The following is a 23,610-nucleotide window of genomic DNA, read 5'->3' as shown; positions in this document are numbered from 1 at the left end:
TTGGGCCCTAGCATTCACGTCAAGTGGCTCCTCGATGTTACTACTGATCCAAGGCTACCTGAAGCCTGCTACTTCCTCAGGCACTGTACTTGAATGTGTAAACCTACACTCAGACATACAAATATACACATGACTAAAAAATAAAAAACCCTGACAACATTTATCCTATTTCTTATTAAATTATGAGCCTATATGCCACAATTCTCAGTGCATTATGGGAAAAGTTTCACCACAGTATGTCCTAAATGGCTTATTTTAATGTTCCAAGGCTGCAAAAACACCAAAGGGTTTAAAATTGAGAGTTAACATTTGACTCCTGAGAAAGCTGTGGAACCATTTTGTAAAACTTTTCCCTTAGGGACTTTTCCAAAACAACTGGATCAGATCAGTGACAAACCATGATGAGCGAATGAGAGAAAGAAAGCAGAGGCTTGGCTTTCTGGCCCAGAGGCTGGACTACCTGTGGCTCTCCTGAACAAGTGGGCCACCTCTCCAGAAAAGAGAATAAATGCAAGATACAAAAATATCAAAACTGAACCAGCAGCAATTCGAGCTGCAGCAATTATTCTTTCCTGGCAATGTTAGAAATGCACATTCTCCAAACTAATAGAGGGGCCTTTCTGCTTGTGCCATACCTCAAGGACATGCTCATTCATAGTTGATCTGCAAGTGTTTGGGGGTGTTTCAGCTGTGTGCTTACCAACACAGATAAAGAATAATTCCTGTTTCAATATAGACATGAGGAAGTAGATATTGATGCTAAGTTCACTGAAGCACTAGAAACTCATTTATTGCTTAAGTTCTAATTTCACCATAAATCTATTTGGAATACATTAAAATGTAGAAGGGATAATGCTAATTCAGTTGAAGTCATTAGTTAGGATATGCCAATGTTTGTACTTTCATTTAAAAACAGGAAGACTGCATGCCAAATGGTACCTCTGAGTTCATTATGTCAACCATAGTTCTAAGTAATTGGCAGATACCAACATTCAATCAAACTCGTTAAATGATCTAGAGGAACTACATAACTTAGTCATGGCTACATCATTCACAGTTAGTAGCACTGTTATTCAAATGCATACTGTCTGGTTGTGGAATCTTTGTTCTTAATAAGAGCACAAGGAAAAGGGGAGATGAGTTTGTCTTGGAAGTATTTGCTTCAAAGAAAAACAGACTGAAACATTAATGATTGTTAACTTGTTTAAACAACATTAACCAAAACTTGGCATATTAATGATTATTGAACTCATGCTTGTGTTTTTTACAACAAATATAAAAATGTAGTCATACTATGTCTTTAATAAGAAAGTGGGATGTTTTTGTATCTATATTAATCATTAGGGAATTTTTGAAAATTAAGAAATAATGTGGACTACACAGTTTGATTCTTCATTCTATGTTTCTGTATTAAACTGTGATTTATTTAAAATCTGCTGATGACCTAAATTTTTGTATTGGAACATGTAATTATTTTTATCACCAAATTCCTTTTTAGGTTTTTAAATATTTTACTATAATTACAATATATCTCATATTCCTCTTTCTACTTCATCCATATTCTCTCACATTTATGGTCTTTGGCCTCTTCTGGTTTGGTTGTTGTTTTACACACACACACATACACATACACACACACACACACACACACACAAACACACATTCTACTTACCTCACTCACATATCATTACGTGTATATTATTTCAGAGTTGGCTATTAGATATTGCATAACTGGTTGAAAGACATTTCTTCTCTGGGGAAGACTATGTCTTTTCCACTCTAAGCATTCTTTAGTTGCCTTTGGGTCTTTGTGTTGGGCTGTCACAGATCTTGGAGGAGAATCTATAATACCATTTACTAAAGCTGCATAATTCCTAATTGTATTTGAAGTATTTATATTATACCCACAAAGAAGTGTAACTTCCATACCTCATCAAAGAAACTTCTCTTTGAAACAGATGAAGAACATTACAGGAAGTCACAACAGAACAAACTGCAGAGAACAAGTGATCCTGGGGTACCCATCCTCAGTTTATCCACCTACAATACAACTTCTAAAGTAAAGGAAACATTGTGGGAAGCAAAGGCAGCTTGAACAGTTCAGGTAAAAAGTTAGTTTCTTGTCTTCAGGTGTTCTCAGGGAATATCAACTAAAGTTATGCTATCTGTGCACAAAATTGGAGGCTTGGCTACTTGTTAAATGTACATAAGAGTAAAAAAAAGGCTTATTTAAAATGCTGGTACTTACAACCTTCACAACAGAAGAGACAAGTGGTAACAAACTAAAATGGAACTTCCTGGCAAAAGAACAAAGAAAACTTTGTAGTGTGGGATGAAGTGTTTGTTCTTCTGTGTATGGATGCATATTTGTGATTTTATATGAGGTCTTTGAGAAAAAATAGAAAAGTGGCTGATCTAACAGAGTCAAGCTCAGGGGAGAGTTAAATAAATTACTGTTTCGGTTCCATATTGATGGCATTTGTTGTCATGGGACTGGATGAAAAACCACACAGAACTGAAACCTGAAGCGCTTTAACAATTTAAAACGCCGTCTGGAAATGGACAGCCCCTGAGGCTTGAAAGTAAGTATGGAGTTTTTAAGTAAAGAAGCCACTAAAAGCAGTAAGAAACAGAAAGCCAAAATATAAGGAGATACTGGATTTCAGACAGATAATGTGCATATGTGCATGTGTGTTTGTGGTGGGGAGTGTGGTATTAGGCAGAGAGTGTAGAGTAATAGCTGCAAGTTTGCATATTGTTTATAAACATTAGTCAGATACAAGGAACACTACTTGGGAATAGTTGGGAATTTTGAAATTTTCAAATCAAACTGCATGTCTACTCACAATGCCACACTTTCTAATCCTTACCAAACAGTTCCACCTACATGAGGCCAAACATTCAAATATATGAATCTATGGGGCTCCTTCTCAATCAAACCACTAAATTTTACTCCCTGGCAACATAGACTTATAGCTACATTAAATGCAAAACCCATTTTGTCCAGTTCTAATAGTTCCTGAGTTTCCAGTCTCAAGACTGTTTAGAAGTGCAAAGTCTCCCTGGGTGTTGATGACACACACTTTTATTTCCAAAGGAAAGCAGATTCTGACTCTGATGTCAGCAGCCTGGTCAACAGAATGAATGCTAGGAATACACAGAACAAACCCTGTCTTGAAAAAAAAAGATCAGTCTCTTCTGAGATTCAAGGCAACCTCTTAACTCTAATATCTTGTAAGATCAAAAAGCAAATTACATACTTCCAACATACAGTTTTTGTAATGTATTCTGAAAGAGAGAAGAGAGGGTACAGTTAGGAAATTCTAGAACAAAACAAGATTAAAATCCAGCAGGACAAACTCCAAAACTTGTAGCTCTCTGCCTGATGTCAAAGTAATTAGATGTTAGCATCTGTACATCTCTGTTTACACAACACATTTTCATCTCTTGAGTTTTCTGGTTTTCTACTGCCTCCTTTGACAGATGTCCTATGACTCTGGCATTTCCAATATATTGAAGCTTCCAATGTAATCTAGGATTTACTTTCACAGCAGCGTGCATTGGCCCCTTCTAGCATCCAGGAAAGGAAAGCCCTGCCACAGCCCTTGCTTAGCAACCTTTTTTAAACAAGAAGATTCTACAACCCCTTTCTCCTTTATTGTCATGTCTCTAAAGCCAGAAACACCTGGCCAAAGCTGTCAAGTTTTGCTGCCTACTTGGGATGGAACCTGGCCCTTCCTTTAATTACATTTACACAAATTTTGATGATTTGTTATTGCTCTGTAGGGACAGATAATTTCTTAGAGATTTTCTTACCAGAAGTTCAAGGATTAGATGGATGTGGTCTTCCCTTGAGTATATCATTCCCCATAATTTCTTTAACTTACATTCTTACACACAAACCATGGCTCCAACATTGTATTTCTTAAACTCTTTTCTTCTTAAGCTGGACATTTTATTTTTTTTTGCCTTGATTTATCTTATTAATTGTGTACAAGAATTATTAATAATAAGCCCCAGACTCTATATATTAGGCTTCTTAAAAATCTCCTTTGTGAAAAAAATTAGACCAGAATGCATCAATTTTGCCTCAGGAAGATTCTTAGGACAAAGACAGAAAGCAACCACATTCTTTGCTAAAACAAAAAAAAGAATTGTTTCTAACTCAGTTGCTATTATTGTTCCCCTTTGAAATATCTTGAGCTTGGACTTCACAGTTCACATTGATCTCAGAGCTGCTGTCATCTGTGAGCTTGTTAGAAAGGCCCATTAATCCTGCTTCAAGCATTCAAACACTTTCCTAGTTCAAGTTCCAACACAGTTCACATTTCTCCAGAACAAACTAACAAACAAAACATAATGATCAGTCCTGTCACAGGGATGGCCTACTCTCTGATACCAACTGCTCTTTAGCTTTTCTATCGCTTCAAAGAAACACCATGACCAAAGTAACTTATAAAAAAGTTTATTTGAGCTTGAAGTTCCACGGGATTAATCCATCATGGTGGAGAACATGGCGGCAGTCAGACATGGAACTCTAGCAGTTGCTGTGAGCTCACATCTGGTCCTCAAAGCCAAGACAAAAAGAGGTCTAACTAGGTCTGGAGAGGGCTTTTGAAACCTCAAATTCCATCCCCAATGACATACTTCCTCCAACAAGATCACACCTCCTAATACTTCCCAAACAGATCCAGCAACTGGTGACCAAACATTCTAATATATGAGCCTTTGGGGGCATTCTCATTCAAACCATTACAGATAGTTTCCTTGAAAATTCTTTCTAGTATACAATTTCTGTTTTATAGAAACAAGAGCAAGCTGGATTAGAGCTGAATGTTTAAAACATAGATAAGACTGTACATGTGATAATTGGCCTCTGCTGGTAATATGGTGGTAGAAAATTAAGAAAATTCTTCTGGAATAGTTTCTTAGGAAATCTCTCTAAAGTTATCTAAGCTCCTTGTGAAATATTCAAATAGCTGTGCTTCCTGGTGGTAGACTAATAATTGCTATGGAAAAATTTTTGTCTACGTTAAATATGCTCACTTTTGTTAAATAAACTCAGAACTTCCGGATTCATAAAAGTGTTACCTATATTGGAGTATAAAATAGAGTCATGAGTCATTTTGTAAAAAAAAAACATGGCAGGTGTTGGGATGCAGCATTTCACATTCTTCTATGGGTCCATGTACCCAGTGTTTCAAAGGAAAGGTCAAAGGAATAGGTCATATTGCATTCATGAGCCTCCTGATCAAGACAGGATGAATATGATTTCCCTTTTGTGAGTCTGATGTGACAAATGCACCATTCTTCCACATATCTCTCATTTTATTGCTAAATATCCCTCATTGCAAGAGGAAGATGCCAATACTGAATGACAGCTTTTCTCCAAGACTTAGGATCTGAAAACAGATAGAATTCAACTAAGATGGCACTCTAGTAAAAATAAAAGGGAAAATGAGTAAAGTCAGCTGAAGGTATGTATTACTTTTTCTCTCATTCATGATCCAGCAGGATACAGTTGCTACAGACAGGAAGTGAATTCTTCTTCAAGATGGACTATTATCCTAAATTATGTGCTAAAGTGGCATTCTTTTCAGAGGCCATTTTTTGTTAAGCATTTGATCATAGCAACGTGAAATACAACCACTAATACAGTATATTAGAAGATATTCAAAACAGAGGAAACAATTTTATAACTTTTGTAACATTAGGACAATTCTTCCGCACCAACTTTGAAGGCTTAATAATTTAAAATTGCTATAAAATGAATTTAAATGCTTTATAATAATTATAGCTTGATGTTTTCAGATAACTAAAAATTTGTTTATATAAATATAACAAGAAACATTGTATTAAGCATATAGATATCTTATAAAATGTTCAATATAAAAATTGGAGTTTTAAAATCCAAAACAATAATTTAAGCTATGGTGTTTATTAACTTTGAGTGTTTTTTCCTATTCTCCCTACTCTGTCCTCACTATTCCTTACTTAATATTTTAAACTTTTCAGCCTTAGCGGATCTCTAGAAAATAAGAGTCAATAACATATTGAGTAAGATTAAAGAAATATTTTGGTTAGTTTATCAATAAGTCAATACTAAAGGAAGTGTTTAGAATACACCATCCTATTAGAAATAACGCATGGCTAAATTTCTAGAGTGGTAGTTTCTTTGTATGTGTGTGAATTCAGTCACCTGTACAACAAAGATATCAAAAAGACTGCAGGAAATAGTTCTAGAGGCAAAGGGCCACTAAGAGACAACTGTGTTCACTCCTGTACTTGCAGAAACACTGAAGATTTCACCCTCTGCTTTCCTCTTTGGTGTGAACTCGATTAGGGGGGTCTGCATTTGATCACGGATTGCCAAGGACAACGTGTGTCTAACATATGCCAATGCCACGAGATTCCTGGCCTTTCCTCCTTTATCTTCACATCTCCCCTATAAGGAATAATCTCATATCGACCGTCCAAATTCATATTGCTGTGTGTGGCTTTTTATCAGTGCTGAGAAGCGTCTGGGTGCTTGCCTCTGGCTTGACAAATCCATGTGCCCTTTCCAGGACCACTGGGCAAGCCGGTGTTGTTTGAGTCCATTTCACAGGGAAACCAGCAGAGCTGTCAACAAAGTTGGCACCATCAGAGCTCATTCTCTTCTGCAGTCGGTACCAACTGTTGGCAGTGGGCATTTCTACAGAGCTGGTCGCAATTAGAGCTATCTGAGGAAATTATAACAAGCATTAACTCCACATTCTCCCTGAAATGCTGTCGATTATATTTCACACCCCAAAGCTCACATGAAAGTCATTTTCCAGGACTTTCCACCACTACTATATTCTATAAATAGCTTTTCTCTAAGCATGATCACAATCTGAGATACTAGGTGTTAGTGCTTCCTATATGCATATAAACTAATTACCATATACCTATAGGTCACTGATGACTAAAATGGTAAGTAAAATTAGGTTGCTAAATGATGAAATTCCTGTCATATTTATCATAATGCAATATCATATAATTGTAAGTACAAAACTATCCATAACTGGTACATATGCACAGAGAAAAATACTTTAATGTATGTTGCTCCTAATAAAATTTTAACAAATGTTGAATTTGATTTAACACAGTAAAATTATTGATTATATGCCTTCAATTTAAGGAAGAATAAAAAAATTCAGGTAAGGTGGTATAGTCCTATATGCCCTGATTCTTGCCCAAGACTTTGAACAGTAGCCAAATCTCTCTGATATTTGTGGTTATAAAACCATTCATGGTCACAGGGAGTGGTCTTGATATGTAAGATATAGCAAAGTTGTAGAGAGGCCATTAGTTTGTTTCTCAGCCACCCAGCAGCTCAGACCCAAAATATTCACATAAAACTATATTTTTTAAATTACTGCTTGACCCATTGGATCTAGCTTCTTATTGGATAACTCTTTTAACTTAATTTAACCCATTTCATTAATCTGTGTATCGCCATGTGGCAGTGGCTTACCTGGTAAAGTTCTGGTGTCTGTCTCCAGCAGGGCTACATGCCTTCTCTCTACTCTGCCTCCTTTCTCCCAGCATTCTGTTTAGTTTTGTCTGCCTACCTAGGTTCTGCCCTATCAACATGTCAAGGCAGTTTCTTTATTCACCAATTGTATTCACACCATTTATTCACCAAGGGAATCCCACATCTTAGCAATAGTTTTTGATCTGAAGAAAAATAAATTTAAAGAGTGATATTCTTATAATAACTCATGAAATGACATATTGCTATTGTTGCTTACCTAATATGTACATACGTTTATAATGTAGAAGATTTTAAAACTTGTTTATAGTGCTTAAATTAAATTGAAGACTATCATCATATCCTTAATCTTATATAATTCAATCTGTCCATTATTGTTACAGGTCTCTTCTTTTTAAACAGTTAACAAAAGAGGCAATTTTAAATTGAGCTTCTATTTCTCATTAGGGAATATTAAAGCAAGCAGATTGAATTAGATTTCTTTTAAATGTTTGAGCCTGGAAAAGCAGAAACATCACACTTGATTAACAATTTCAAGCTATTAAAGGTTATCAAAATTATTTTCTTAATATACAAAGATACTGTGTCAATAAACCACCACTGCTTTGAGAGGTCCATGCATTGAGCTTCCAGATAGCAGCCTAATTAAATATATATAGAATTGCACTATCCTGCAACCTGAATGTCTCTTGCAAACACTTTAATAAGCTTCCTCAAATAGCTCGGCATCTGTTCATCTTCTTTTACTTAGCAAGGTGGCTAATAAGTTTAACTCCTATTAAGATCCCAGAAAATCATTCCTCTCAATATTCAGAGCTCTTGAAGTAAAGGACATATCCATTTTCTTTACTACTTAGTAGTGCCTGAGGAGGGAAATGGTTCTCATCCTCTGTTCAGGATAAAAGAGAAGAGAGAGGACATGTGAGGCATTTCATATACCCATGATTCAACTGCTGTGCCTAACTGAACAAATGAGTGAATTATAAAGGACTGGAAACTGCTCTTGGACAAACTCATTCATTATAATTTAATCATACAATGCACACAAGCCCTAGGGTTTCCTCTAACCTTTGTATTCTTATTACTTCATTTGCTCTACAGCATACTACTAGAGCAACACTCTGGTTCCCTGAAAAGAGAAGAAGGTTACACCTTATTCCTTATCATGCAACGAAAAAATGGTTTGGGGCCTTTGGTTTCTACCTTTAGACAACTGAAGAGTTCACATAACATCTTCATTCACTAGAATCCATCTGCATATAATTTGTGCAACATTTTTTTTAATTGAGGTCTACATTTTTCTCTGTTCCCTTCCCTGCCTCTTCGCATGCCCTTTAACCTTCCCTCAAGGTCCCCATGCTCCCAATTTACTCAGGAGATCTTGTTTTTTTCTACTTTCTATTTTCCATGTCGATTAGATCTATGTAAGTCTCTCTTAGTGTCATCATTGTTGTCTAGGTTCTTTGGGATTGTAGTTTGTAGGGTGGCTTTTTTGCTTTGTGTTTAAAAAAAATCCTATGAGTGAGTACATGTGATAATTGTCTTTCTGTGTCTGGGTTACCTCTCGCAAAATAATGCTTTCTAGCTCCATCTATTTTCCTGAAAAACTCTAGATGTCATTATATTTTTCTGCTTTGTAGTACTCCATTGTGTAAATGTACCATATTTTCCTTATCCATTCTTCAATCGAGGAGCGTTTAGATGGTTTCCAGATTCTGACTATGACCAACAAAACTGCTATGAACATAGTTGAGCACATGTCCTTGTGGCATGATTGAGCATTCTTTGGATATATACCCCAAAGTGGTATTACTGGGTCTTGAGAAAGTTTGTTTTCTAATTTTCTGAGAAATTGTCACACTGACATCCAAAGGGGTTGTACCAGCTTGCATTCCCACCAGCAATGCAGAAGTGTTCCCTTTTCCCCACAACCTTTCCAGCATAAGTTGTCATCAGTGTTTTTGAGCTTGGCAATTCTTACAGATGTAAGACGGAATCTCAGAATTGTTTTGATATGTATTTCTCTAATGACTAAGGATGTTGAACATTTCTTTAAGAGTCTTTCAGCCATTTCAGATTCCTCTGTTGAGAGTTCTCTGTTTATGTCTGTACTCCATTTTTTTTTTACTGGATTATTTCTTCTTTTGATGACCAATTTCTTGAGTTCTTTGTATATTTTGGAGATCAGACCTCTGTCTGATGTGGGGTTAGAGAAGATCTTTTCCCATTCTGTAGGCTGCCGTTTTGTCTTGTTGACCATGTCCTTTGCTTTATACAAGCTTTTCATTTTCAGGAGGTCCCAGTTATTAATTGTTTCTCTTAGTATCTGTGCTGCTGGGGTTATATTTAGGAAGTGGTCTCCTGGGCCAATGTATTTAACAAATTTTTAAATAAAAGCTGTGTATAATATCTTCTTCAGTTATCTATCAACTATGATATACTAAGCAACAAAAAATAATTAGGATACTTAAATGTTATAATATTTATGTTTATTTTGCTTTACAATGGAGCATCACTTGTGTAAGCATGCTCAACCAAATAGTATTCAAGCTGACCCATGTTGAAATAGAAACTGAATGGAGACTCAATTCTTGTATACTTCTTTGGACTCAACAGATGGAAAAATGATTGATTCAGAAACTTCAGTGAGCAAATATAGTAGACTTGTGCGATTTAAAAATTAAAACTGTATGCTGTCCAATTCAACTTGAAATTTAGATAAGCAATGAATAATTGTAACTGAATGTGGGTTCCTAATAGTCTCAATCCCTATTTTTAGATTACACAACTTCAGAAACCTCAGCCAATGTTGGACATTAGCACTATCAAAAGACCTGAGATTCAGGTTCCCATCTGCCCCTTCTTGAATTTACAGTACAAAGCAAGAGTGAGCAGATGTCAGGACACTTGAGTAGAATCATGGAAGTCATAGATTAAGCTGAACAAAAGACTTAATTCTACCTACAAGTCAGTCATTTCATTTTAGGTTCTTGTAGGCAGAGGCTGCTCATTTATTTTCCAGCTGCCCACAAAGTGACTGACAAACTGCCAATAAAAGGCAAAAGAGTCTTTCAAATTCCCTGCTTTGTGGAAAAGTCTGCTAGATACTCTGGGCCTGTACTCTGAAGATGCATGCCCCAATGTTACAGAAGAACTTTGGGTAACTGTCCAGGCATTGAGATGTCTCTGTTAATTCTAGAGTTTTGGTAGTTGCTTACAATGCACTTCCTATTTATTTAGGTAATAATATATTCTTCTGGAGTCCTTGATGGAGTTGAGGAATAGATAGTTATAATTATACTTTTCCTTAGTTATAAGAAAAAGTAGATATAAATATTGTAACTATAATTCTTGCTTGATAACTGTTTTGTTATATGTAATTTTACAGTGTTAAAATCCTTCCCTTTTGTTTGTTTGTTTTTTTTAGAGTAAATTTTATTAAATTATAAAAGTTTCCAATTCTGCCCCTCTTCCCAACACCCTCCCACTCCCCCCACTCCCTCTCCTCCTCCCTCTTCGTCCCTTAGGGCAGTCAGGGTTTCCTGCCCTGTGGGAAGTTCAAGTTCCTTCCCCCTCCCTCCAGGTCCAGGCAGGTGAGTATCCAAACAGACTGGATCCCCAAAATCCAGTATATGCAGAGGAAACAAGTCCCAGTATCATAGTCAATGGCTTTTCAGAAAGACTTCGGGCCAGCCACATTCAGAGAATCCGGCCAAATTCCGAGAATCTGGTTAGATCACCTACTCGTTCAGTCCCAGTCCAACTGGCCTTGGTAAACTCTCATTAGATCCGACCCCTTGTATCAGTGGGTGATAGCATCCCTCACAGTCCTGATTTTCTTTTTCATGTTCTTCCTCCTTCTGCTCCTCATTTGGACCTTGGGGGGCTCAGTCCGGTGCTCCAATGTGGGTCTCCGTCTGTATCGCCGTCCTTCGCCAGATGAAGGATCTATGGTGATAAGCAAAATATACATCAGTATGGTTATGGGCCACGGTCGGTTCAGGCACCCTCTCCTCTGTCCAGAGAAAAAAAGGAAATGGTGGGGGAAATCCTTCTGTATATGCGTTGCTTTTGTTGGTTAATGAATAAAGCTGCTTTGGTCCACAGAAAGACAGAATTCTGTAAGTGTAAGAGTATGGTGGGAGTTCCAAGCAGAGATAGAGGAGAAAAGAAGGCAGACTCAGGGAGACACCATGCTGCCAAGGAAGAAAGATGCCTGCCAATGTCTCCCAGAACCTTACCAGTAGTCCACAACATAGTGGTGATGCAAAAGATTAATAGAGATGGGCTGATTTAAAATTTAAGAGTGAGCTAGAAATATGCATTAGCTAATAGGCCAAGCAGTGTTTTAATGAATACAGCTTCTGTGTCATCATTTCAGGTCTGGGAGGCCAGGAAACAAATGAGCAGTCTCTGCCTACTGGTTTTTAGACAAACTGTAGAATTATTTGCAGAATTTAACTGGAAGGAATTAACACACTTGCACTACAGGGTTCTCTGAGCATATTGTGCTTCTAGAGTCACCATCCCAAACTCTACATACAATCTAAACAGGCATCTTCACAAGAACTAAATATGCTGGATTCTTATGGCTTTAATACCAGCAAATTAGTTGGCATCTTTTTTCTCTGATTAGGTAAGAATTCTGTGTAGATGAGCAGTAATTCTTCTAGAGATGTCAGGGCTGAGTTTATGAATGCTCACTGGTTATGAAATGGGCTGCAATTCAGAAGCTTATAGCTAAAAGCCATAGAACTAGAGATTGTGGCTCTCACTGTGGAAACCAGAAATGCATAGCTTCACATCCTCTGGGTAGAGACATGATTATCTAAGTTTTCATGGTCAATAGTCTGGGATTTGGTAGCTAGCGACTGTAACAGATGACATTATCCAGGGCCATCTGCAGTCTTGTCTCTCTTCTTTCTCTTCACTCTCTGTTCATTTACTCATGTTTGGTTTGGTGCTTCGTGCTCCACTGCCTCTGTTTCATCCACTCTCTGAAACCCTGCTGCTGACTTCTCTCCAAAACTACTTTTACCACCTGCTTCTGCTCCGTCCTTGTTACCAGCTGTACCACTGCTTTAGGATAGATATCACATATATTCAGGAAAAGGTCATTAAAAAAAAGCCTTGTCCTGGGACTGAAGTCTCAGTGGACATCAAAAAAGGGTGTCTCTTTGATGAGTAGGAATGAGCTAAACAGGTTGGTTAAAAGTCCAGAATGGGGTGTGGCATCAGATGAAAGATCCTTTTAAGCAGTAATTGCAGAAGGACTTCATGTTGCACCTGCCACTGACTTCTTTGTGAGCCATTAGGGAGATGCTTCTACCCAAAGCTTATGTGAGAATTGCTGAAGGGTCATGTAAGTTCACCAGTATATGTCTTATCTGCAAGTCTCTTGTTCCTGGAAGTCTGTGTAGGCCATCCGGAGAAGTTGTGACTAGCAAGGTCTCTTCAATGAAGGAGGAAGTTGATGTGGTCCTTAAAGCTGATAATCTTAATCAATCTTAATCAAGTATTCAAATCAGCAAGAAATCATAAGGACAGTCTATCTGGTTACAAGTAACAGGACTTTTAACTGACAGTTACCTACCCAGGTATCCTGGGATAAGGGAAGGGACAATCTGCTTTCATTCGAACACCTGCATATTCTGTTCCCTAGAATTGTACCTATTCGGAATAAAATGAATCCATAGGGTGTTTACAGCCAAAGGTTAAGAGAGTTCAACACAAAACTCCAGTTGTCACCAGCATTTAATAATAATAATTGTTTCACCTCAATCCAGTGCTCTAGGAAAGTTGTTTCTCTCTGTCTCCCTCCCTCCTCTCTCTCTCTCTCTGTCTCCTTCCCTCCCCCCTCTCTCTCTCTCCATATTCCTGCCTCCCTACATACACACACAAAAATCTTAGGTATCTCATGAACTTAAGATGAACCTGATATCACAAAGATCACAGCTGAGAGGATATTCACTACATGAAAAAAAGATCTTTTCCCAGAAGGGTGGTATATCTGTCCTGTGCAATTCTCTGACAATATCGTGTTCTATGGTAAGAGCACTGCAGCAAACGACCCCATTAACTTCCCATGAGAGAAGGAATGTGATGTGTGTGCATTTGCTTTGCTTTTGACATGCTCTAGTGACCTCTGCGACCATCAAGTATACATATGGTGCTCATCTATATTTGTGCATGAAAGCAAAATGCTCATGCATATCAAATAAAGTAAATAATCTAAATGTTGAAAATTGACCTTAACATATTAACGTTTTATAGAATATTTTTATCAGAAACTAGTTTTCCTCAAAAGGAAAAACGAGAGAGAGATTTTCTTCACTTTTTTTGCTTCATTTGGATGTCAGTGATTAAGAACAAGATGTAAATATGTGTGTATTCATGCACATGTACATTTATGTATAAGCACAGAAAAAAATCTTATATTTATTATTTATACTTTGGCTAATTTGCTTAGGAACACACAATATATGAATTTTTGGAGCATGGACAAAGGAAGAGGAAATTCTTATACAATCTATTAATTCTTAATATAATTTCAAATTGAAGCTAAGAACATTTTGACATTTACCAAGTAGAAATTGACTTTCAAGATTGACTATTACAGGCTTCATTTCTGGTGATAATATTTCAAAAAGTTAAGGCTCAAATTTCTTTATCTTAGAGATTTAATAATTGGAAGATATTTAATTGAAAGTTTTGACATCTTATGCAGCTGATACTTTACTATTACATTTATGAAATAATGAAGGCTGAACTTTCAACCATGGAAACAGAATAATCCTGAAAAAAAATCATCTTACCTAAAAGATAAACCTGATCAATGTCAGAGATTACTCAGGGTAGAACTGAACTTCCAGTGTAAAGATGGCATCAGTGCTTGAGTAAGCCTCATGAACTTGAAGACACATCATCCTGAAAGACACTAACCACACCTGCCCCAGTACCCAGTTGCTACCTGAGATTAATCACTCCAGAGTAAGAGGAAAACTAAAAGCTGGTTGTAACTCTGCTCTATACCGTGATCCTTGACTTTCCATAAAAGTTTGTGGCCCAGGAACATGGAGTAAGGGGAACTAGAGTTCAATAGTCGCTGTGTGTCCCTTCCAGTACTGCTTCCTCTTTAATTAGAAATTTAATAGAAAACAGTCCAGGCCCAGTTCTTAGATACTACTTCTGTAATTAAACTAGCATTTTACCTTTTCACACCAGAAGGAAATTAGCACTATTTCCTGGAGTCCTCACACGCTCCAAAGCATTGAAATGGGGATTCACGATAAAAAAAAAAAAGCAATGTTTATCATTAGCTCCTTGACTTTTCTCTCTAATTCACAAAATATCATTAATATTTATAGGCAGTACTCTTTTGTCTGAAAATTGGAATTAGTTATCATAACATCAAACTTACAATCCCTTTAACTTTTCATGAATTTGCAATAGTAAGTTTTTCCTCTCTCTCTCTCTCTCTCTCTCTCTCTCTCTCTCTCTCTCTCTCTCTCTCTTTGCCAGGACCTCCCTATGTATTGCTGATTATCCTGAAACTCACTATGTAGACCAGGCCTCAACTCACAGAGATCTGCTAGGTTCTGTCACCCAATTGCTAGGATTAATGGCATGCACCACTAAAATAAGCAAACTGTCACATTTATTTTTTATCTTTTATTTATTTTGAGAGAAGTTTTCTTAAAAACTAACTTCTCATTAAAATTAAAAATTATCTTCTCCTTGAAATCACTCATGTCAGTCAAGATAAAGCTGAAAATCCTTACCAATATGTTTTTCTTTAAGTGGGTTTTGGTGAATGGTTATTTCATTACTTGTTTGTTTGAAGTTTCAATGAAATGTGGTGTTTATTTACTTATTTATTTCATATTTTGGTGTTTTGAGATGAAAACTTGGTACCTAGCTCAGTCTGGAGCTCAATATTCCTCTTCCTCTCTCACTTAATAGTTGGTTTCTTAGTTACCTGCTTATTTCTCATTATCTCCTCACATTCACTCTTCACACAATGCTCTGGTAACTTGAGGATAAAATCTGTGGCTTGCTTCATGCCCTGTACAATGTTTTCTTCATCTGACACATAAAATGTTATCTCATTAACACATCTTAAGGTTAGCCTCTCTCTCTCCTGCCCTGCTTTCTGCTGTAGCTGACTTCATGTTTCTGATGTTGATAATATAAAATCATAAAGAACCCTATGGATTAATTTCTATTTTCTTAATCTTTGTTTACATTTCATTTTCTTTGTCAAATGTTGTCCCTTAATGTTTGGTGAGATATCGTTGAATTTTGAAGCCTCAGCTTGATGCGCGTCCCTCCCAGATGCTGAGAGTAATGAGAAGTGCTTGCTGCCGGCTGGAGTAATAGCCAGTACAGACATCTCTGATAGCACTTTCCACATCATTTATAATTATCCGATTGTCCAGGAGATTTCAGCTCTTCAAGGGCAATGGCTTAATTGCATAATTACTTCCTCTGGGCCTGATGAATACAAGGTACTCAATAATTAAAGATTGGATGGAACAGTGAATAAATGCAAGAATACATTCCATGGTGAATGATCCCAGGAAACTGCTAGGAAATCTTTAGATGAATCTTGCAATTCAAAATTGTTGGAGTGTAAACTGATGTAGCACTTTCATATAGAGAAATTTCTTTCATATTTAAGATGTAATAACTTTCCTCCAAATTAAACTTTTAGAAAAATATCCCATATAAAACACATTTATGAGCATAGTGTCATGTGGGCTAATGACAAGTTACTTGTATACCATAACGATGATTAAATTTTAATCACGTTGTCTATGCCATTAAACTCAAACACTAGCAGAAGTGTTCCTTCAAACTCATGTTCAGATGTTACCATTTCACTCTTCAGGAAGCGAATGACTGTTATCCCTCAGAATGTAAAGTGGGTTTAGACAAACACTTGAAGGCTTCTGTATAAAAGAATAAAGCTTCTCAAAAACAACAATAACAATAACAAAAAGGATTTCTGTTGCAGACTGCCTGAAAGTGGAGTAATCAAAAGCAGCGCTTCCCTGGATCTGTCAGGCTGACCCATCCTGTAGATCTGGACTCGCCGACCATGACAGCTACAAAAGATAATCCATGAAAATATTTCCTCACTTCTATATCCCAATCAAACAAATTGATAAATGAGGATGGCTGTAGGGAGGATGCATGGTGGGCAAAAAGACAAAGAAGGGGAGAAAGAAGAGCAGAAGGGAAGAAGGCAAGTGCCTGGTGTAGGAGCAAGCATCTGCAGTCCTGGCTCTAGGTAGGTTAAACGGTTCAAGTCTTCATGGAGGACTTATCAACTTAGGATCAACAGGAGTCTCTTAATAAGACCCTGTCTCAAAGTAAAATAAAAATTGGGAAAAAAAATTAGTAAGCAAAGGAAGAAAGCAAAGAATTTAAAGAAGCAAAAGAGATGAGGGAGGACATGAATATAAAGATCTGCAGATGCATATATAAATGCTCTGTTGTCTTGGACTGACTACAAGTATAACAAATTCCTTAAGTAACTCACAGAGTTTTCACCCAAACTTCTCATTATTAATATGCCAGTATAAAACAGCAACAGCAACAACAGGGTTTTGTGTGTAAAATATATGCACAAATTTCTGTTGAGGATCATTAGCACTTTAATCTGTTTACACATATGTATATTAATATATTTTAATTAAATATATAATTCATCACCAACTGAAGACATCAATTCTCTAAATAAGTAGATGACAGTTAATTTCTTTCAATTTGTCAGTGTATTTTAATTTCTTTTAAGGCTTATTATTGCTGCAAAATAGTAATTCTAGCACTTTCAAAAATATAAATCATGGATTTTTTTCCAAATATCTCTTCTTTATATTAGTTTTCCTGGGGTAAATTTCCTTCCTTCTCTCATGATTTCCATTTGACAAAAATATAAACATGTTCCAGGAACTTAGTTGATGAATCACCTTTTCTTCCCAGGGTTTTCTGATTCACTCTTTCCACGTAGGATCCTTCACTACTTCCTCTACTTCCTCTGAGTTACTACTGAATCTCGAAGAAACACATAAAATAGCTACAATGCCACATTATTGGTATGTGCTTATTCTTTGCTTTTTAGGTGTTTCTCCCTCTTCTATTGTTGTGCCCAAGTTGAAGCACCCAGAGAGACCACCAGAATCCATTTAAGTCCAGAATGCAAAAGGAAGGTTCATTTCTTTTGCCAGCTAGCTGGGAGCTGACCACTACATATGAACATCCCAGTAGGGAGAGCTCCCATTTCTCATTTGGGGTTGACATAGGCAAAAACCACAAGCCAGCTTTACTCAGGGTCAAGGGGGTTGGTTTTGCTAGATACATGGCATGGACTACTTCTGCATACCCTCTTCCTCCTTTAAGTGGCTACTTCTGCTTCTGTGGATGCACCCCCAACCCCGCCCTCTCCCCAAGCAGTTATTTCTGCTCTTGTCTAGAAAACAAAGCTAGGTGGCTAGCTGTCAGGAACAGTTGGCTTTTCCAGCTAACTCTTGTGATGTTGCACAGAGCTCAAAGCCAGTGTCTTAACCAGCTCCTGACCAAGAAAAGCTTTTTAAAAATGTTTATGTCTTTATACCATGATTTTTCAATTAAGAAAATGCCTGGGCAATACCCCCAATGACTTTGCCAATGCTGTTGGAAGAACAATAATTAAAACCCCAAAATATGTATGCCCTTACGAATTTACACATTTTATGTTGTTTTTGAGAATTTTATGCACAAATACAATACTACAGCATTTCCAGCCCTATACAATTCCTCTCCAGCTCTTCCCTGTTTCCCCCTTATTCCCTCTCAAATTAATGATCTTTTCTTCTTTAATTATCATTATTACATATGTATTTAAATAGAATCTTCTGAGTATGTTTACTGCTGCCTATATGTCTTTGTATGTGTCCAGGTATTGTCATTTCAGATTATGTAGCCTATAAAGTGAAAGGGACTGGATAAGGATTTATATTCTTTCTCTCTCTCTCTCCCTCTCTCTCTCTCTCTCTTTTCTCCTCTAAAACCATTAATTGACTGTAGCTCTGCATCCAGGATTGAGACTTTTGAGGTTTATCACCATCCATAAATGAATGTAAACTGGTGGTCTCACTGTATAGATCGTACTTAGGTAACCATATTGTTAAAATTTCATGGTTTCACTTCCCTGTCATGTGTATACACACACTATCTTATAGCAAATGTCCCAATCTTCTAATAATAGCTATGACCTCTCCCATGGGGTTCTCTGAGCCTTATTTTTAATACAGGCTGTTGTTATTGCCCTTGCTTTCCATTTTACCTTGACTTCCATAGCTTGAAGGCAAACCTCTATTACTGAAGACATCACATATATCAGACATAGGACTTAGGAGAATCAAACTTAAACTGATCTAGAATGTCCAAAGAACATCTGAAGGTACTGCATAGGCTGCCAAGGGAAAGGAGAAAAGCAACTTATAGTTTTAACCAATTGTAAACTCTAAGAACCACAACAATGATTTGCACAGCAGTATATCTTCAAGAGTGCAATAGTAGCATTTATTTCCTGAGAGCAACCAACAGCTGTGTAAATTGTATTTAAGGTCCCCCTCAATAGAAGGTAATTCATGCTGGGTACTGGCATTAAGTTACTAACCCATTCTGTCTGGTGAGGCCATGGACCCTAGAGAATGACCTAGTACTTTTCTAAACCAAAATTATTCCTGAGTTATAAGTACTTATCCTTATATCAATAAAGAAGTTTGTCTCTCATTCTTCATGAACGAAGCTTCTGTTATACAGTATATAGATACCATAGATCCATAAATGAATGTAAACTGGTGGTCTCACTGTATAGATCGTACTTAGTTAAACATATTGTTAAAATTTCATGGTTTCACTTCCCTGTCATGTATATACACACACCATCTTATAGCAAATATCCCAATCTTCTAATAATAGCTATGACCTCTCCCATGGGGTTCTCTGAGCCTTATTCATAATAAGGAATATTGCAGGTCTAAATGTATCTCCTGGATCTTTACATATCTTCAGTATCCTTCATGCCATTATAAATCTTCAAGTAACATGAAATTGTAAATTGAACCCTTCTTTCTAAATTCAATATTGTGTATTCTTTATATTTATATCAATAATTATTGAGTAATAATTATTGCCTTCTAAATAATCATATTTTTGTACCTTCAGCCACCTAGCTTCCATTTGCCATTAATCATTTTTACTTATACAGATACCATGTCCTAACAAACCTTTAGCTCCAATAGAATCACAGGCACAATGGGGTCCTTGTTTATTGGTTGTTTCTTGCATTCACTTCTCTCATATCCCTTCAACACTTGTTATATTTTTGCAGGCCTTTGTCCTTATTTTCTATTTTTTGACATGTTCTTTTACTAAAACATAAGCCTAGTTAAATTCACCAATAACATGACTTCCATTGGGAAGCTCTATAACTAACTGTATGTATGTAGGAAACGCTTTTAAAATGCTGTAAGTTCTCAAATTAATGTCCGTACAGATAACTTCTGTCATTCTTTAATGTGACTTCCTGAAAAACTCAGTGTTTTCCAATTCCATGATTCTGAAACTTTTTAAAAGACTACTTTATACCCATTTAAAAATTCTCTGACAGTGATATTTAATTCTTATTCTTATCTCTGCTTTTATTTCATATACAAATAACTGATTCATAGATTTATTTAAGTTACTCATATATACATCCATTCACAAATATGTATCCTTGACTGTACACCTCTGGTTTTCTTTTGTTTTCATGGAGGGCACAAGTGTAATTCTTTATCTTTTTTATAAAAGTTTATTAATTTATAAAAGTTTCCATTTCCGCCCCTCTTCCCAACACCCTCCCACTCCCCCCACTCCCTCTCCTCCTCCCTCTTCGTCCCTAAGAGCAATCAGGGTTTCCTGCTCTATGGGAAGTTCAAGTACCTCCCCCCTCCCTCCAGGTCCAGGAAGGTGAGCATCCAAACAGACTGGATCCCAAAAATCCAGTATATGCAGAGGAAACAAGTCCCAGTGTCATTGTCAATGGCTTTTCAGAAAGACCACGAGCCAGCCACAATCAGAGAATCAGGCCACATTCAGAGAATCTGGTTGGATCACATGCTCGTTCAATCACAGTCCAATTGGCCTTGGTGAACTCTGATTAGATCAGTCCCCTTGTATCAGTGAGTGAACGCACTCCTCACGGTCCTGCCTTTCTTGTTCATGTTCTCCCTCCTTCTGCTCCTCATTTAGACCTTGGGGGCTCAGTCCGGTGCTCCAATGTGGTTCTCTGTCTCAATCTCCATCCATCAATAGGTGAAGGTTCCCTCTGGTCTTGCCTTCTTTGCTCACGTTCTCTTTCCTTCTGCTTCTCGTTTGGACCAAGGGAGTTAAGTCCAGTGTTCCAATGTGGGTTTCTGTCTCTATCTCCATCCAGATAGAGAAGATGAAGGTTCTATGGTGATACGCAAAATATTCATCAGTATGGTTATGGGCCAAGGCCGGTTCAGGCACCCTCTCCTCTGTCCAGAGAACAATCTGGGGATCTCTTCTTGGACCTGGGATCCCCTTTATAATCAAGTCTCTTGTAAACCCTAAAATGACTCCCTTAGTTGAGAAATATACTTCCCTGATCCCATATCTATCCTACCTCCCTCCACCCATCCCAGTCCCCGAGCTTTCCCCATTCCTCCCCTACTGCCTTCTCTCTAACCCTCTCCCCTTCCAACAACCCCCCCCCCATGCACCCGAGGTTGCCTGGCATTCTTGTCTACTTCCAATCTCCAGGAGGATAACTACATGATTTTCTTCAGGTTCACCTTCTTATTTAGCTTCTCTAGGATCACGAATAATAGGCTCAAAACCGTTAACTATGGCTAGAATCCACATATGAGTGAATACATACCATATTCCTCTTTTTGGGTCTGGCTTACCTCACTCAGTAAAGCGTTTTCTGTTTTCATCTATTTGCATGCAAAATTCAAGATGTCATTGTTTTTTACCGCTGAGTAAAACTCGAATGTATATATGTTCCACACCTTTTTTAACCATTCTTCTATTGAGGGGCACCTAGGTTGTTTCCAGGTTCTGGCTATTACAAATAGTGCTGCTATGAACATAGTTTAACACATACTTTTGTAGTGTGATAGGGCATCTCTTGGATATATTCCCAAGAGTGGAATTGCTGGGTCCTGAGGGAGGTTGACTCCCAGTTTCCTGAGGAACCGCCACACTGATTTCCACAGTGTCTGCACAAGTTTGCATTCCCACCAACAATGGATGAGAGTTCCCCTCACTCCACATCCTCTCCAGCATAAGCTATCATTGGTGTTTTTGACTTTAGCTAATCTGACTGGTGTAAAATGGTATCTCATAGTTGTTTTGATTTGCATTCCCCTGATTGCTAAGGATGTTGAGCATGACCTTAAGTGCCTTTTGGCCATTCGAAGTTCTTCTGTTGAGAATTCTCTGTTCAGATCAGCACCCCATTTTTTAATTGGTTTAATTAGAGTTTTAGTGTCTAGTTTCTTGAGTTCTTTGTATATTTTGGAGATCAGGCCTTTGTCTGATGAGGGGTTGATGAAGATCTTCTCCCAGTCCGAAGGTAGCTCTTTTTTCTTATTGACCGTGTCCTTTGCTTTACAGAAGCTTCTCAGTTTCAGGAGGTCCCATTTATTCATTGATTCTCTTATTGTCTGTGCTACTGGGGTTCTACCTAGGAAGTGGTCTCCTGTGCCTATGTCTTGTAGACTACTTCCCACTTTCTCTTCTATCTGGTTCAAAGTGGTCAGATTAATGTTGCGGTCTTTAATCCATTTGGACTTGATTTTTGTGCATGGTGATAGATATGGATCTACTTTCATTTTTCACGTTGACATCCAGTTATGCCAGCACCATTTGTTAAAGATGCTTTCCTTCTTCCATTGCACACCTTTAGCTTCCTTGTCGAAAATCAAGTGTTCATAGATTTGTGGGTTAATATCTGGGTCTTCTATTCAATTCCATAGGTCGACTTCTCTGTTCTTTTGCCAGTACCAAGCTGTTTTCAATACTGTAGTTTTGTAATTCTTGCTAATTTTGCATTTTATATCAGCAACAGATTTTTCTCTTTAACTTCACCTATTATAGTAATTCAGAAAATGTCTTAATTCTATTTTCTCAACTTATCACTCATACTTACTCACTCCTTTCAATACGCTGCCAACATATTTAATAGGAAATATCTCAATTATTAATCCTCTAAGAGCTCTCTTCTAATATCAAACATCTCAGAAGAAATATCTTTTTATGCTTTACTAATTTTCTCTAGTTTTCCTCTTCCATTCTATTATTTTATGCCCATTTCAAGTAGTAATGTATTCCATTATTCCAAAAGTTTCACAAATATTACTCATACTGAAAGCTGGTCATTTTATTTTCCTTTTTATTCTTCCTTCACTTGGTTCTTAAGAATTAACATTCATCTCGTTTCTTCACTATTTGTTGAATACCTCTTCCTATTCTCCTAAGCTTGTTCCTCCTACATTTTCAATCAATTAACTTTAAATAGTTCTCAGGTCCTATCTCTCTCTCTCTCTCTCTCTCTCTCTCTCTCTCTCTCTCTCTCTCTCTTACACACACACACACACACACACACACACACACACACACACACACGCTTCTCTTTGTGTCTCACAGACAGCACATATCTACTGGATAAAAGGCAGGGTGATAAAGAAGTGTATTAATTTTGTCACACCCAAAGCTAGATCATGAGCTACAGGTGACCACTTGAGCCAACATCCAACATGAGCCACGAATAGGAATCTATTGCAACACTAAATAACCATCAAATAAGGTATAAGAAATGCTAAGAAAAATAAAGAAAAGATCTATCATACTCCAATTAGTAGATCCATTAAAGAATAAGATTAAATCCCCTATGTGATATCACAAATGCAAACTCTATGCAAATGTTAGAAGAGCCACGATAGGAGCAGCTGTCTGCAAATACTTTACCTTCCTTTCAGCAACTCCTAGAATCTGAGATGTGTTTATGTAAACATAGCAGATGGTTATGCTAA

This window comes from Myodes glareolus, chromosome 8 (genome assembly GCF_982192425.1).
Source record: "Myodes glareolus chromosome 8, mMyoGla1.1, whole genome shotgun sequence".
Classification (NCBI taxonomy): Eukaryota; Metazoa; Chordata; class Mammalia; order Rodentia; family Cricetidae; genus Myodes; species Myodes glareolus.
The sequence above is the reverse complement of the archived record's forward strand: the minus strand, read 5'-3'. Positions refer to the sequence as shown.